The sequence below is a fragment of the Zalophus californianus genome, chromosome 12 (assembly GCF_009762305.2).
Source record: "Zalophus californianus isolate mZalCal1 chromosome 12, mZalCal1.pri.v2, whole genome shotgun sequence".
NCBI lineage: Eukaryota > Metazoa > Chordata > Mammalia > Carnivora > Otariidae > Zalophus > Zalophus californianus.
The window spans coordinates 35,601,329-35,618,725 of NC_045606.1; the positions used below are offsets into that span (position 1 = coordinate 35,601,329).

General features: G+C 40.0%; 1 pseudogene; it reads right to left on the reverse strand.

Moving 5' to 3' along the window:
- Window positions 1-15,510: 15,510 nt before the first annotated feature.
- On the reverse strand, window positions 15,511-15,608 carry LOC113912078 (annotated as a pseudogene).
- Window positions 15,609-17,397: the final 1,789 nt, after the last annotated feature.

Genomic DNA, 17,397 nt, shown 5'->3' on the forward strand with positions numbered 1-17,397 from the left:
GGGGGCGGGGGCCCAGGAGGCCGACTCTGCCGGAGACCCACCCGGCGGCGGCGGGGCTAGGGGCTCGCTGCGCAGTGGCAAGCAAGTGTGCAAATTAAAGCCTTCCGGAGAGAGGGGAGGCGGCCGAGACCCGGCTGTGCTCTGAGTCTCTTAGCTCCCCAGCTCTCGGCTCCAAGTGGGGGGCGAGAAGGAGGGGGGGGTAGTTAAATGAAAATTTCCGGCTTTCACTGCAACTGGAGTGAGGGATCTTGCAACTAAAATAAGAGGCGTGAGAGTATGAGTGGGATATGTCGTCGGGAGTCCGCGGAGTTTCCAAACCCAGGGTTGCCCAGAGTAGGGGTTTTGACAGAGTGAGGCGGGGGGATCTGCAGTCTGTGATGTGAACGGATGGAAAAAACACAACCAACCAACCACAATTATGAGGGGCCGGTGGGGATGGTAAATACCAACACTTTCCAAGAAACTGAAAAATCAGACCAAAAAATAACTCTTCTCTATTAAAAAAAAAAAAAAGTCTGGCAGGGCGCCTTGCAGAAAAGAAAATACTAATCTGTCCAAGCACTTTTCACTTTCAGCATGAGCTACATTTGTTTTGTTTTCCTTCGCTTCCTTTCGGCCTCACAAAGCCCTATCTTTTCCTTTTGGACAGAGGATAGGATTTGGAAATTGTCAGGCTCTCTGTGGTTAACGATCTACTTGAAGGGGCTCACCGGTTCACAATTATTAAGTGGTTAGCAATTGCTGAGGGTTCACTAAGGTATTTCTGGGGAGCTAAAAAGACTAAAATTTAATATAAATATTAGAATTGGAAGATAATAGACACACACAACAAAGAGGACAGAACGTGATTCAGTGGGTGCTCAGTTTAAATGCATTATTGGAATTCTGAAATTTGAAACCTTGTAAGAATGTATACTTTACCTGCTAGAAAACCTGAATACAATTATTGCAGGTGAAAATGAAATTTTGGACAAAAAAAGTCTTCAAGACCCTACCATGGAGTAAAACAAAAACAAAAAAAAAGTTTTGTTTTTTTTTAAGAATTCAGTGTTCTCTAAAGTCTGTATCTGTAGAATACTTGAAACCCCTTTAAACATCTTAAAGCAAAGTTAAAAAACATCTATTTATTTCAGAGCTCTGTGGAAAAATTGAAATCCAGCAAAATACTGTTTGAATTGGAAATATTACCTCTATAAATCTTTTGACTTTTTGAATTAAATCATGTTGCTAATGTCAGAATAAATCAAAGTTTTGCCTTTATAAAATTTATTCTATACTACAGTGTGAAGTAACAGGTTAGGTAAATAAAAATTGTTGCGTTTCCATTAGCAAATATTTTGCAATGCATTATAGTAATGTGTTGTTGAATGATAAAAGTGGGTATTTGTGTTTCTTTATGCTTAAGATAATTCATAAAATACGTTTTGTGTTCAGGAGCATGTCTTCTAAAATTCAGTTTCTGAACAAAATTTGTAAAGATATCTATAACCTCATATAGACTCAAGAAAACAAATTGTTAGATTTTGTATTTATATAAAATATTGGATCAGTACAAATCACTAATTAGACTTTAAACCAGAGATACAAATGAGAATCTTACATTTTTATAATTGCTACACTTATCAATGATTTTTAAAACAAGATTTACTTGGTGACTAACACATTTATGTAATTTAGAAATAATTGTCAATAAATAGTCATAGGAACCAGCAAGTGATTGCAAGAATTTATTTGGGCAAATAATTTGTTTAAAAAATAGTAAGCCATAAATATCTTTAAAATTAAGAGAAAAATGTCCTTTCTACACTGGGTTGCATTTTTAATTACTGAATTTGACAACAACCATAGATGGATTTGAAATTCCATGATTTAGATCACTAGATCACTTGTATGAGGTAGAAAGAAAGAAAGAAAAGAAAGAAGAAAGAAAGAAAGAAAGAAAGAAAAAAAGAAAGAAAAAAAAACTTTATTTAATTATATACACTGAATGTTAACTCTATGTCATCTGCTTTCTCTGATACTGTTAATTTATCATTGTTCACTCTCTCTGGTTATGGTTCATATGAAATCCCAGTTGGTTAAAGCCTTAGACCAGGAAGTTTTACAATGGATTGTGTAAAATTAGTAAATACCAGATTGTTTTTGTTTATGGATAACTTCCTCTGTGGGTAACAGGTTATCATAACAAAATTTGTGCAAAGTTTATAAACTGTGAACCAAATTCCAACTCCTTTGTTTAGAAGTCTTTTATGAATGAATACATAGCATTCAAGAATAATGATTTGCATGCCATGTATCTGATATCCTAAAGTTGCAAATCATCTTACAGGTTTTTAAAAATTAGAACTCTGGATTTATCTTCAAATATGATGTTGTAGCTTATACAGAAAAATTTCCTAGTGTCACATAAGAGATGCAGTCTATGTGTGAACACTTCATATCACATATCTGTAAACTTTTGTTTTTCCCTAAAATAAAAATAAAATTTAAAGTTCTGCTCTATAATTTGTAATCTTGTTTAAGGAATGAGTAATTTATTTAAAATTAGTAATTTTATAATGTACATAGAATTCTAAATCATCTCTGATTTATACTGGCTATTTGAATTTATAAAATGTATTTTCCAGAAACTTGGAAATAAGGTTTTGCGATAACCTGCTACACAATAATTTTAACTGGAGGTCCATGTAAATGTATACTTTTAGTCTATAAAGATCTCCTGTTTATTGTTTTAATTAAAAAAAACAACTTTTCTGGCTTAATAACTTCAAAATCAGTTACCCTTATCTTTAACTTGATTTATATGAGTATGTAAATGTTATCTTTATTGAGTAATTACTATGAAAAACTATAATTTTAACAGAAATAGTATAACATAGTGCAGTGCATTTTAGTGCATTTTTTCTTCCCCAGGCATTTCCAAGATGTTTTCTTAGGTTTTCCCTTAAAATATTGAAAATGTACTCAATATCCTAGGAAAACTTAATTGTACTACCAACTTTTTCAATTGTAAAATTCTGAATTTTAAATGATTTTTAAATTCAATCTTCTAAATAATTACTTCCTGTCAATTTGGAAATGACCTGGAGTTTTCTCTTTTCTTGTTGCATGTGATCTAGTGTATTGCATTGAAGCAGTGAAACTTGCAAAGATTTTGATATTTGCCAGGAGGGGAAAAAATATATCAGGTAGTAGCTTAAAAATTTAAGAAGAAAAAACCAGACGTTATTATTATTTTTTGAAACTTTCCGTTTTCATGGGTCCTACTGTTCTATAATTATCCCTGGGCTCCCTCTGCAACATGTCAGTACTATGTTCATATTTGTATAATTGTCATCATATTTTCCTTTTTTCCCTTTTGATACTCATATCTTCTTTGTCCTGTGTGTGTGTGTGTGTGTGTGTGTGTGTGAATACCTGTATGTTCTTAGCATATTGTCGTGACATGTTCAAAACGTGTTCTTAAAATCCTTTCATCATCTATATTAGTATTATGAGTAATCAGAAAAATAACCATGGACATACACTTATAATGAAATGCCTACATTTCCTTTTGATTTATAGTGCCCTATCGTTTTCACTGATTTCTAGCATTTCTTTTCTAAGATAATACTAGCATCTCAACTGTACCCGTGGCCTAACAATTGTGTTGCCATAGCTGCCTTCCGTTGAGCTAAACGGTGCGTCCGTGTTTTAGGTAGACTGTTCAGATGAAGCAGAGAAGGTACAACACAGTGGGGGGACATCATGATAAAGTGGGGTTTGGGAGGTAGGAGGAAGGGCAAAGAAAGGCACCTGAGAGAAACTTCTGTGAATGGCCTGGCAGCAGGAGCAAGTGAAGAAAATACATGCCCAGGTCCCCGGGCCAAGCGATGTAGCCTCTGGGCTCTAAGTATGGAGTGTCCATGCAACCTAATTCTTCTAGAATGAACGGTGTTCTAGGTCTATCCTGTTGTGCACTGAAATCTGTCTTCTTAAATGAGATTATATAATGTCTATGTCTATATTCATGTAACTATTTTACCTTGTCTCATTATGGATTCTTCCTAAAACTAATATAGAATGAATTCTTGGCAAGGCTCTTTGGATTTCTAGACAAAGTATCTAATTGCGTAGCTGTGTGGATCAAACAGTTTTCCACAAATTGAAGAGAGAGTCCGATTTTTAAACCCTGTTATAAATTTGTTCAGTTACTCAGATCTTAGTGTCCTTAATACCTAGTATAGTAACTGGCAAGTATTTTATGTCCAATAAATGTTAGTCAATGGGAAGTTGGCTTTAGACCCTTCATCCCTCTCCTTTGGGACTAGTTCTTCCTATTTCCTTCAGGGAGATATATGGTAAAAATGTTTTATGTAATGCCAGCAAAGTTTAAGGATCGGTGTGCTGATGTCCGGGCTTCAGAACCGTTTCTCCTCTACCTGCAGTTCCCTTCCTGTTAGCCCTCTCCTCTAAATCCGATCATCTTTTTAAGGCCCAGCTCTTAAAACCTAGGAGATTCCTTCAGCTGAACGACGTCCCTCCTGGCTCTGACTCCTTGAGGCCATCTGCTTTCTACTCCCCTTAAAAGCTCCATGCTCTGCTCTCCACCACCCTGAGCTCCCCAAGTGCGTCCACCGTGCCTTGTTCCCCTTGGCCATGATCCAGCTCCCGGCTGTGCCATCTGGCCATAGTAGGTGGTCAATGAAGGCAGCAATGGTTCTTGTCTCTCTGCATGAGTGTTACGGAATCAAGCAGGCACAGAATGACTGGAACAGCGTGGCATAACTAGAATAACATGTGAAAAGTTGAGGACAGTGTTCCACTTAGCTTAAACAGGAAAGAACCAGGGTCATCCTGTTACTTGGTGTGGATTTGTTATGTTTTCTCTTGTGTTGCAGATATTGGTCATTGAAAACATTTTTGTCTGAAAGAAAATATGTTCAGATAAATTTCTAAATTTGTCTGAAAGGCATATTCCAAAATCTGACCTACGAAAAATGTCTAGGCAATTTTCTGCATTGTCTTCCCCTGAGAATTCCAATTAAACGATTTTTCTTTAAAAAGAGCAAGTACTAAACTCTGAAGTAAATGAGACACTATAGAACCCAGAACTGAGAAAGATTGCTAATTTTATTGAGCAATACCCTTATCTATGTGAATGCATTTTAAAGGAGCGAATCCTTGATTTCTAAGCCAAGAACTTGTGTTTTATTCCCAGTTCTTCCTCCACAGCAATGCTCACTATACTCCTCAGTTACCAGTCATTTAACCTTTCTGACTTTCAGTGTCTATACCTATTTAATGGCTTTGCTAATCATTCAGGAAGATGTTATGAAAATAGTTTGGAGAGATGTAACAGAGACTTTTACCTTCATGAGAGAAGATATGGAAAGGTAATTGAGGTTGCTGGTCTGCGGGTCAGAAGACCTGAAATTTAACCTGAAGTTGGCCATGAACTACCTATGTGACCTTGGACAACACACTTCAGTGGCTGGACTTTAAGGTCTTTGTCAATAAAAAAGATGATTAGACTCAACGATGGGTATAGCAGCTGTAGCTTGAAAATGCTATAGTCTGGCACTATCATTATACATCTATTCTTATAAATCCCCTAAATAAGAATAGCGCCAGTGGATAGGACTCTGATGTTAGCAATCCAGAGAGGGTTGTGGACCTCAAATGTGAAATATATTGGGGTTTCTCTAAGATAAGCCTCTGGACTTTCAAGACTGAATAGAAATGAACACTTCTAGGAAAACATTAGAAAAATTCACCGGATAAGGAGAGAAGAGCCAGGTTTTTTCTTGGCTAACACGAAATGTGATGGATTAGATTAATCAACCCTCATTAATAAAATATGATAAATAAATTACAATAGTACTCACAGAACCAGGATACTAAAGATTAGAAATCTTGGGTGATCACAGAAATTCTTCAAAGATATTATGAAGCATAATTTTGGGAGATGTGACATGTCTGAAAACCATCGAAAATGTGGCAGCCAGCCTCCCGTGAGGCAGTGGGAAGTGAGCGGTTGGGGAGGAGGTGGGGGTGGTAAAAGGCAGCATGCTGTGAATCTGAGGGGCTCCAGCAATGTCAGACAACCTGAGTACTGCTGACCCAAAGCTGTTATTAAAATGTGTGCAGAGGAACAGGCTGTTGCCTCTGTGTTCTTGTTTTCTACAACACTGGCCCATGTGCATGGTTGGTTTTAAGGTTTTCCCTAGATGTGCAGGGACATTTACGCAGTTGGAACCAGATGGTCCTGGATTAGAAGTTTGGCCACCCTGTGACATTGGAGTAGGTTCTTAAACCTTCAGATCCCCAGTTTCCCTCACCTGTAGAGTAGGGATAAATTATCCACCATAATAAGCTGGGCTGAGAATTCAGTCAGTGCCAACTATGTGTATTTTGCATTTAACAGACCTTTAATAAATATTAATACACAATCGACATTCCTTTCTTGAAATCACATTTCCTAATCTATCTCTTTTTAAAGACAGCTAACCCTTTGACTGATGATTTTCTTTTTCAACTGGATTGAAACGTCTACCCATTGCAGGAAGAACAACCCCAGAAACAGTGCAGACTCAAAATTATCTTAGGCTTTGACAAAACCACAACCGTCTATGGGTCTGTGAGGGATGGAGGAGAGAGTGGGTTGTCTCACCTGAGACCTTACCCCAGTACTGCTCAACCTCTTAGTCTGTACCTCCCTGTCTTCCTCACCCTCTTCCTTCCGTTTGGCTCTCTGTTCTTCCTTTCCACTGTTTTGGTGTGGCCCATATGTGCTGACATTTGTGTTAAAAGCTATGCACTATGTTGTCTCCCTGCAAGAGCTCCCACCCCCTCCCCCATCACTCTCCCACAGTCCCTGGCTCCCACTTTTCTTGAGCCGAAGGCAGACACTCAACAACTGAGCCACCCAGGCGCCCCTGGCTCCCACTTTTCTTGCTCTAAGAGCTATTTGTCATCCTATCAGTCTCTTCCTAGCTTAGCAGAAGTTTACTTGGCCTTAGATGACGTTGTATTTCCTATCCCATACTCACTCCCTAGAAACACACAAGAGGCGCTACCCCACCTCCACTACCCTCTTTTTTCTTTTCTTTTTCAACTTCCCAGGGATATTTCCACAGTTCATATCACTGCTCTCCAGTGTCGGACCCTCCAGTGTCGCCCGTTTCTCTCAGAATAAAATCTCCATCTTGTCCTACACTGCCCTTTTCTGATTCTTCTTGTCGCTCTCCCCCTTGCTCCCTCTGTAGCAGCCACACTGGCCTCCTTACTGTTCCTCAAACTCACCAAGCACATTCCCATCTCTGAGGTTTGTGTTTGCTGTTCCCTCTGGCTGAAATGCTCTTCCACCCACACATCTGCGCAGCTGTCTTCTTCACTTCCTTCAGGTCTCACTCAAAGTCATCAAAGGGAGGTTCTCTGACCACCCGACATGAATTGCATCTACTTCCATCTCTGTCCGTCTTATTTCACTTTGTTTTTTTTTTCTTAGCACTCATTTCCATCTGACACATTAGAGCTTTATTTATTTGTTTGTTTAGTATCGGTGTCCCCCCACCTCCAGAATGTAATCTACAGAAGAGCTTCAATTTTGTTTTATATTCTCTTGTATCACTAAAATAATCCCTCGGCACATAGTGGGCAATAAATACTTGTCAAATGTATGAATAAATGAGCTCTCCTCTTATCCAGTCTTACAACCAGCCAGTCCTTAGCTAGCTGACGGTTTATTAATTAAGAATAACTTATCTATCTGCAAGAGCTCCTGCTATCTATCTATACAAACCTTATCTATAATACATAGCTTAGTGCAATCTGTCTAAATTTAGGTATTTTACACGTAACCAATATTCTGCTGGGGGGCTTCAGCTGGGATTGTTCACAAGGGTGTTCCTTAAGGATAATTTGATTCAACACCCCCCAGATAAGATTTTACCTAAAAGCATTAAAATTATACACTCAGTTATTCAGTTAATTGAAATTACACTGGAATGTATGTCTTACACTGGAATGTGTATGTGATAAATGTTTTGTTCAAAATATTTGTCCCTCCTCATATCAAGAGTGGAAAGCGGTTTGGAAGCCAGGGGTGGCCAGATTCATGTCTCAATCCGTCATGCCTTTTTCCTACCATATTCCTACTCCAGGTTCTCGCATGGGAGGTGAGAGCCAGTGAGGGGGAGCATGGTGCTTAAAAAGTTGCAACACTGGAGCCAGGCTTTGTTGATTAAAATCCAGGCCCTGCTGCTCAGTGGCTCTGTGTCCTTGGGTATTACTTAACGTCTCTGAAACTCAGTTTCTTTATCAGGGTTAAGACTCCCTGCCTCCAGGGTTGTCTTGAGGATTTAATGAGTTAATCCATGCAAAGCACTTACGGGATTGGCCCATGGAAAGTACATGTTAGCTATGATTATTACTAATATTCCTCCTGATAAAACAGCTGTCACTTCTTAAGAGTTTTACTGTCCTTTTTCCTGGGCACCTGGCCCAGGATTTACTGCACAGTACTCTGTGTTCAATCGGTACAGCCACCACACCCTTGGATCCCTTGCTGCTAGTGTTATAGGCTCTTCTTCTCCCTTCCGACTCTTCTCTCCCCCTCCCCCTCTCCTCCCTCCTTCCCTACTTCCTTCCTTCCCCCTCTTCCCTCCCATTCTCCTCATAAATCCTGCCTTTTCTTCCTTTCTTCTACACTTTCTCATACATTGTACGGTCTGTTCTGCGTTAGCTCTCCCTGTCTTCTCCTCCATTCCCGTGCTGTTTCCGTTCTCATCCACAGAGGAAAGCTCTGGACGGGAAGGAGCCGTCATGTCACCAGGAAGAGTCCCCAGAAGCAAATCTTTCGGAGCTCTCACTTCCTGGGTAGAATTTTGCTCCTTCAAGGGGCCTCTGCCTCTGCGATCTGAAGCCCTTTATCAAAGACTGCTTGCTGCTCAAGTGGATCAGAAATGCCATCTCAGCACTTTTAACCCATGTGTGGGTTATACCAGCAGCATCCAGTGCTTTAGAAAACACTGACATGTCTTATCAACAATCATGGGCGAACCATAAAATCAACCATAACCAATTGTATTGCTTGCTGCTCCTAGGGGGCATGGATGAAATAATGTGGTTGCTTTGATGCCTAATAAAGTTCAATTCCAGTGATGGTGAGAATGTAGGAAGGAATGAAAGACATGTTCAGGGCAAATGTGGTTTTTTTTTTCCCCCCTTCTTGCCCTATTAGATTAGGAACTCCTGGAGCAAAGGGACCATGTCTGCTGTCTTCGTTTGTAATGTTTAGGACCAGTGCCCAGCTTAGTGCCTTATTCACAATATGTGCTCAGTCATTAAACACTCCCTGAATTTTTGCTTTCCAAGTACTAGACAAACGTGGTCAAAAATTCTGAGTCCACAAAGGCTAAAAGAATGAATGAAGTGCTTTATGTGCTTGCCATTCAGGTAGCTTTGTAAAACATACAATTCTAAGCGCTAAATTGTCAGACCAGTAAAAAAAAAATTATCATAAATCTCAATAGTCCTATAAATGTTTACGGCATAGCTTTGGCAATTATTACAGTAGATCCCCTTATTCGTGGTTTCGTTTTCCACAGTTTTAATTACTTGCGGTCAACCATCGTCAGGAAGCAGATGATCCTCCTTTTGACCTATCCTCAGAAGTTCAAGAGTAGCCTAACGCTAGGTCACAATGCCTTCGTCATTCACCTCACTTCCTCTCATCATGTAGACATTTTCTCATCTCACAATCATCACAGAAAGGAAGATGAGTACCATACAATAAGGTACTCTGAGAGAGAAAGAGAGAGACCACATTCACATAACTTTTACTGCAGTGTATTGTTATTATTGTTCTATTATGAGTTACCGTTGTTCATCTCTTACTGTGCCTACTTTATCAATTAAACTTTATCATAGGTATGTAGGCATAGGAGAAACCAGTATATATGGGGTTTGGTTCTATCCGTGGTTTTAGGGCATCCACTGGGCGTCTTGGAAAGTATCCCGAGTGGATAACGGGGGACTACTGTATTGTGAATTATAGTGATATAGAAATATATCTTAATTCTTTCTATTACTTGTTAAACTCCTTGGGGAATTAGTTTCTACTGTTGTGCTATACACATCATATACTTCGAATGCCTGTTGGATGAATAAATGATGAAATGGATGATGTTATACTTCCACTCATTCAGAATGTTCAAAGAGGTTTCACATATTTCAATGGTCTTTTTAAGTAAAAGTTACTATCTATATAATATATATGGATTGACATTAAAATATAAAATTCTACAAGTCAAAATTATACCAAACAATATATTTTTTACAATTCAAAAGGCACTTCAAGATCTTTAACTTACAAAATGTAGAGAAACCAATTGATTTCCTAAAAATATATCTTCATCTCCTGTTTTGGTCTACCAGTAGTTTACCATGACTTTTAAATAAATCTGCTTTGTCAAGTTGTCTAGTTGTATGGATTCTGAATAAAAAGCAATTTTATATTCTGGCTGGAAAGATTTTAGAAGGCTAAAAAGTACCTTGAGAAAGACAACATAACATAGAACCAAGGTGATGAAAATGATTATATTTTAATTTTTGTTAATACATTTGTATCTCGACATATTACATTTCTAGACCAAAATGGTTTGTACATCTCTGTTGCTTGAGCAGGAGGAAATCATTATAATGAAAAGAGTTATTGAAAATGGTCCATGTTGTGTAATTCCCAGGATAAATGGGCTGAGTAGCAAATATTTCTGTTGTGAACTGTTTTATACTGAAATGTGCATTATTAAACCCATTTGTTGAGCACATTGAAAGATCGAATATCTTCCTAACTCGACACTGGAAAATGTTTATTTGCCATTCCTCTCCTTCCTCTGCTCTGATCTTGTTAGATATTGTTTCTGGGTTTTCTGGAATCCATCCATATTAGAGGGGGAAAAAATCATAGCCGAAGAAACAAAAAAAAAACCCAGAATTTACAATTTATAAACACATATTTTTAACAAGATCATAAGAAATTTAAAATAGCATACATAATAGAAACCGCATGTGGGAAAACATATAGAACGATGTGGTGGGTGACCATTTTTACACCATCATAACGACCCCATACATTTGAAGAACACAAAAACAGTAGTCATCAGGTTATAAGAATTTGAATGTAGCAAAGGAATGCTAGTGATCAAGATGGTTTGGAGGTGATGTGATGCCCTTTTGATTTTGTGAGGTTACTTTATGCATACTGTGTACTGAAGTAATATACGTTTAACTATTGCCCTTTAAAACACTGTGTGTGCAATCAAGTTGTTTTTATTTCATTTAGAGTAATCATATGTGGGCCTGGTTCCCTGTTCCAATTACTTCCCCCCAAAACCCACCTCTGTTGAAAAATCAATTGAGCACCAAAGATTAGAGTTGAAGGCACTGGCAACAGCTGGAGTGGAAGAAGCAGAAAGCAGCTTTCCTCTTCGATGATCCTTTTCTCCTCCAGTGAATGCCCCTTATCTAGAGTCAAATCAGAAGTAAAACATCCAGGTGTAGATTTATCTATTTCCTCATTCATTCAACAAATACCTACTGCGTGCCTACCATGTGCCACCTGAGTACTCAGTGTGGGGACATGTTATAAAAAGTTGTTAAAGTGACATTGGGCTTCTGGAGAGAGCTTGAATTTCAAAATATAGAATTGGAAGTCGGATACGTGGTGTAAGAAGTGCCTTTGAAGCAGATGAAAATTGAGGGAAATTAAATGAAGAGACAGGTGTATGTAGAGATGCAGAGGAGATACGAGACCAGTTACGTTCAATTGCTTTGGGAAGTCTCTGCTATGAATGCTACAGGGAAGATACAGAAGGTTTTGAGGAGAGAGAATTATGTGTGTAGAGTTGCTGGGGAGAATGCTCCCAGCACCGAGTCAGGGGACTGTTGTCGGCATTGTGGCACAATGGAAGCAAGCATGAGTGTGGAATGATGAGCAGGAGTAGTCCCGGCTTTCCTCCAGCAATGCTCCTGGGCATACATGGGAACACTGGATAGCGTGTATGATGTGGTTTTGCCCACTGACATTGTGGGTGACAAGGATATGACAGGGGCCTAGGTGGAGAGGGCAATAATGGGCTCAGAAGAGAGCTCATGGATGGATTAAACTATGAGGGATTTAGCATTTATTGAACTCAGGGAGCAGAAAGCAGGAGAAGGTTGGGAAGGGGAGGAGTGCAGTGGTACAACTGGGGGCTGTGTATAAAAACCAAATATTCCAAGTGCCTGTCGTGGTTAAATTCAGGGAATGATCCTGCTGGTGCATGGCTGAAGGAGGCTGGAGTTGGAGGACCTCAGGGAACAAGATCCTGGGACTCGACAGCTGAGGTAACTGATGGGTCCTCAGCATGCATTCTGAAGTTGTCAGAAAGTGGCGATGAGGAATGAGGACATGGAGGAAGATCATAAGCCAGGTGCTGTATTCATTTAGCAAGATGGAAGTCTCATGCGAGTTCAGTAAACCACAGGTGTGGTGCCTCTAAGATGGTGGAACAGAGCACTGGTGTCACTTTTAAATGAGGAGGAAAAAGAAGTGGACAGCTGAGTAGTCCAAAAGTTTGAAGTCTGGGCTTGTAAATTACTGGAAGAAAAATCCCAAGAGGGCCAGAGCTTATTTTGAAGACATCCAGACACTATATACAATCAGCCACATTTTTTCTAGGTTATTCAAATGCATGTTATTTTATTAGTTGTTGATTTGATTATTCATCATTATGGATACTGTCTTGGGTAAGAAAAAGAAAAAGATGTTATTTTATATTCTGCCTTGATTCCTTTCTGACACTTCTTTGGTTGTATTTTTTTCATGGTCTCTCAGCTTTAAAAATGTCGAATAGTGGGAGGGAGGATACGCTTTCCCAAATATCAGATACTCAAGGCTTTTTACATATATCAAAAATGAGATCCTGTTGGCAGAACCAACTAAACTAGAGAGTATGTTACTTTTCAAAGTAATCCTCTGTATCTGAAAGAAAAACACTGTATTAATCCTTTTTTTCTTTCTAAATACCATAATTTATTTAATCTTACTTATATAATCATAGTCTTGGACTGGTTTTCAAAACCACCATTATATTAAGTATGTAAAATACAACTGATATGATTATTGAAGTGTATACTTTTTGCATTAGAATGGAGAACACAAATTTTGATGAGTTTCCTGACATATGAACAAGTGCTCTGATAACTTTACAGACATATCAGTATATTCATAGATATTCTGATTATTGCAAAGCCAGTTGTTTGTTTGTTTGTTTGTTTTGCATGGGTAGCTACCTAAATTGTTTACAAAGCATAGAGAATGCTATTTAAATCACAATATAATAAACCCCTTCCAAGGAACTTCTTTAGTAGGGGCAACAGATCATAGCAGTAATGGTTGTCGTTGACAAACACCTGTCCTTTATAGTTACATGCTAAAAGGCAGGTGTTCTTATATTTATTATGCTTCTATTGTGCTTTCCATCACTACTATAACAAATGTTGATAATCTGAAAGATTTCATAGCACTAAGAGCAAACAAACCCTATTCATACATTGAGATGAATTTATTACTTTTCATTCCTTATTTAAGTAAACCAAGTCCACGGAATTCGAAAGTAAGATATTACCACTTTCCTACTTTCCTGCCTGCCGTGTTAATTCTCCTTTGGAAGACAGTTGTCTTGCCTGCTGGATCCTTCTCTTAGTCTGACTCTGTTTGATATGAGATCAAAGGGCTTTCATTTTCTGTATCAATTAGGCTGGCTGTCTTGTCTCAATGAGATTAAGTAGCCTCTGGAGAGTAGTGACACCAGAACAGCCGTAGATGAGCTGATGGTTAGCATACAATATGGCTGTCTTAATTCTTTCTAAATGATAGTTTGTCTAGTCTGATGTCTTTTTTTTATGGTTGTGTCTGAGGCTCATTTGTTCAGGGCAACCATGCAGCACACACCAGACCTGATAATCAGTGGTCTGAGTTTCTAAAAAGGCTGGAAAGACACATCAATTCTCTCGCAGGCTTAAGATATTTCCCCTACTTAGGCAAAGTCCAGCTTTCTGTGGCTGTTTCTTTGATTTTTTTTTTTTTTTTTGGTAGGATACCAAGTACCAGAATATTTTACTCCAAATACATTCTAAATCTTATACCCCAAATTTACCTCAAAGTTGCTTAAAGGAAGCATTATCAAAAGCATTTGTGGAGCCCCAGGCAAAGCTATGTAAACCCAGTGTTAGTCTTGCTGTACAGAGATTCTTCTGTATCTAGAAGTTTGTGGTCTGCATTTTCCACTGTCATATTTAACCACCTTTTTTTTAAAAAAGATTTTATTTATTTGAGAGAGAGAGAAAATGAGCAGGGGGGAGGGGCAGAGGGAGAGAGAGAGAGAGAGAGAGAGAAGCAGACTCCCTGCTGGCAGGGAGCTGGATGCAGGGCTCGATCCCAGGACTTGGAGATCAAGAACTGAGCTGAAGGCAGACGCTTAACCGACTGTGCCACCCAGGAGCCCCTTAACCAACTTTCTTGAGATGAGTATTTAATGATGTCACTGGAGAAAGTGAAGCAATGTGTTTAAAGGAGTAGACAACACACTGGTATTTATTAACAACATCTTCTCTCCACCTGTTCACTCTGTCTTTACCTTCAGAGATTTCCTCGCCAGCTGCTTTGTCAAGAAAAAAAGAGGTCGTCAGGCATCAACTCACCGACTTGGTCTTCCTCACCATCTTCAGACGTCTCTAGGCTTAAACCTATTCTTCCTTCTTCCCTCTTATCCCGGAAGAAAAACTTCTACAACTTTCCAAGTCTTGACCTTCACCCTGAGCCCTCAAAATCTGGCTTCCTCAGTATCTCCCCTCCTCTCATGTTTGTGACCCATCCTTTCTCTTCTGGGTGCACATGTGCTCGAGACTCCACCAGACGTTAAAGAAATAAAAAACAGTGACAAAAACAACCATTCTTTCTTTAGCTCAACTTCCTTTTTTTCTGGGCTAATGCCTTACATTTCACCTTTTCATCATCAGATTCTCAAGAAAGAAGACTACATGACTTATTCTATTCATTAGGTCCTATTCTCTCTCTCTTTTAAAGATTTTATTTATTTATTTATTTATTTGATAGAGAGAGAGCACAAGCAGGGGAATCAGCAGGCAGAGGGAGAGGGAGAAACAGGCTCCCACCGAGCAGGGAGCCCGAAGCAGGGCTCAATCCCAGGACCCTGGGATCATGACCTGAGTCGAAGGCAGATGCTTAACGACTGAGCCACCCAGGTGCCCTCTTTTTTTTTTTTTTAACAATAAACACCATTATTCCATGACCAAAGATAAGAGGGAGGAAGATTTATTTGCCTTTCTACGCTTTGATTTTCCTAAGATAGGACTCTAGCTCCTTGCCTTCTAGTGTGGAGCCATCTACTCAGCCACACTGGCCTGGTCTTGAAGCGATGCATGCGAGAAGCTTGCCCTGCTGGAGCTGCTCCTCCAGAAGACAAAAACAGGGAATGCTTTGCAGATTTGTTTGTTGTCCTTGCTCAGGGATCTTCTCTATATTGTTCTAATTTTAGTGTATGTGCTGCTGACGGGAGCACGGTCCCATTCTCTTTTTAATCCACTGCCGTCTGATTTCTCCGCTCACTGCTGCTCTCACTAGGGTGGGTAAGAACACTGAGTTACCAGTGGACACTGTCCTACTTGCCTCTCTTGTCCATTTGCCACTAACGGTTAGTATTTCTGTCAGGAAAGTTGTCTTCTCTTCTGAGCTCTGCTTTACTTCCTTCTCCTGGTCCCCCTTGTGTATCCTTCTAAGTGTTTTGCCTCTTCAATTATTTTTTGTCCCTCTGTCCATCCCTGAGAAGTTGGGGTTCCCTAGGGTTTGTTTCTTACCCTTTCTCCTCCTTCCCCTCCTCATCCCCCTCACCCCAAGGCAATCTCATGCTTTGGCCTGATTTCTTCTCCAGCCATAGATCTGTATCTCCAACTACTCATAGGAGTTCCCCTTGAGGCACCTCAAAATTCAGCACACGGTAAAGAACTGACAGGGCATTCTCCCTACAAATTGTTCACACAGATTTCTTCTCCCTTTCTCCCTAGCTCAGCCAGAACCCCATCCTTCTCCCAGATGCCCAAGAGTGAACCGTGACCCTCCTCTAACTTCCTTACTGCCTTTCAGTTCTACCTCCTGAGAAGCCATCTCCTGCCCCTTCATTCTTCATTCCACTGCTCCAGTCTAGGTCAGAGCTCATCACTTCATACCTGGAAGCTTGCATCTAGGCTTTTCCTTAGTCATATTTCTACAACCAGATCGGATCACGTCACTACCAGGATTAAGGACTGTTTTCAATTTCCATCTGCCTGCAGGATATGCTTTAGCCCGAAGTCCTTAGTGTGGCATAAGATCCCCTTCAGAATGTAGCCAAGTCTGATTTTCTATTTACTCTTTGGTTTCCCACCCCCATATGCCTTACACACTCCAGAATGTTCCCCATTTGTGCCTTCATAGCTAAGATCAAGGTGCTGCTTTCCCTGAAATGTTCCTGTTTCTTCTCTCCTCTTTCTGCCTGGCAAATCCTGATTCCTCCTTTTATGTGAAGCTGCCGTGTCGCCTCCTTTCTATTCCACTAGTCTTTGCTGACCACAGCCTCCACCCCATTCCCCCCTCTTTCACAAAACGAACTGTTTTGCTTTTGCTGTTCTAGAGCATTTTATGCAGGCTTCCACTTAAAGTCCTTGTCTCATTGTCTTATAGCTATTTTTCTGCTGCTCTGTCTCCCCTACCAGACTACCAGCTCTTCTAAAGCCATGTTCACCTTTCCCGCTATGCCAAAGATGCTCACCAAACTCCAACTATGTCTTCAAGATAAAATAAAAAGCCTAAGTGGGACAACTGGGTGGTTCAGCTGGTAAAGTGTCCAGCTCTTTTTTTTTTAAGGTTTTATTTATTTATTTGAGAGAGAGAGGGAGAGAGAACGAGCAGTGGGGAGGGGCAGAGGGAGAGAGAGAGAGTGGATGCCCTGCTGAGCAGGGAGCCCAAGGAAGGGCTTGATCCCAGGACCCAGAGATCATGACCTGAGCTCAAAGCAGGCACTTAACCGATTGAGCCACCCAAGCACCCCAAGTGTCTGACTCTTGATTTCTGCTCGGGTAACGATCTCAGGGTCCTGGGATCAAGCCCCATGTGGGGCTCTGTGCTCAGCACGGAGTCGGCTGAAGAGTCTCTCTCTCCCTCCCCCTCTGTCCCTCCCCCCACTTGTGCATGTATACACACTCTCTTTCAAATAAATAAATTGAAAGAAAGAAAGAAAGAAAGAAAAAGAAATAAAAGAAAGAAAGCAAGCCTTAGCCGACTGCCTCAGGTAGCATTAGTGTTCCTCTGTCCTG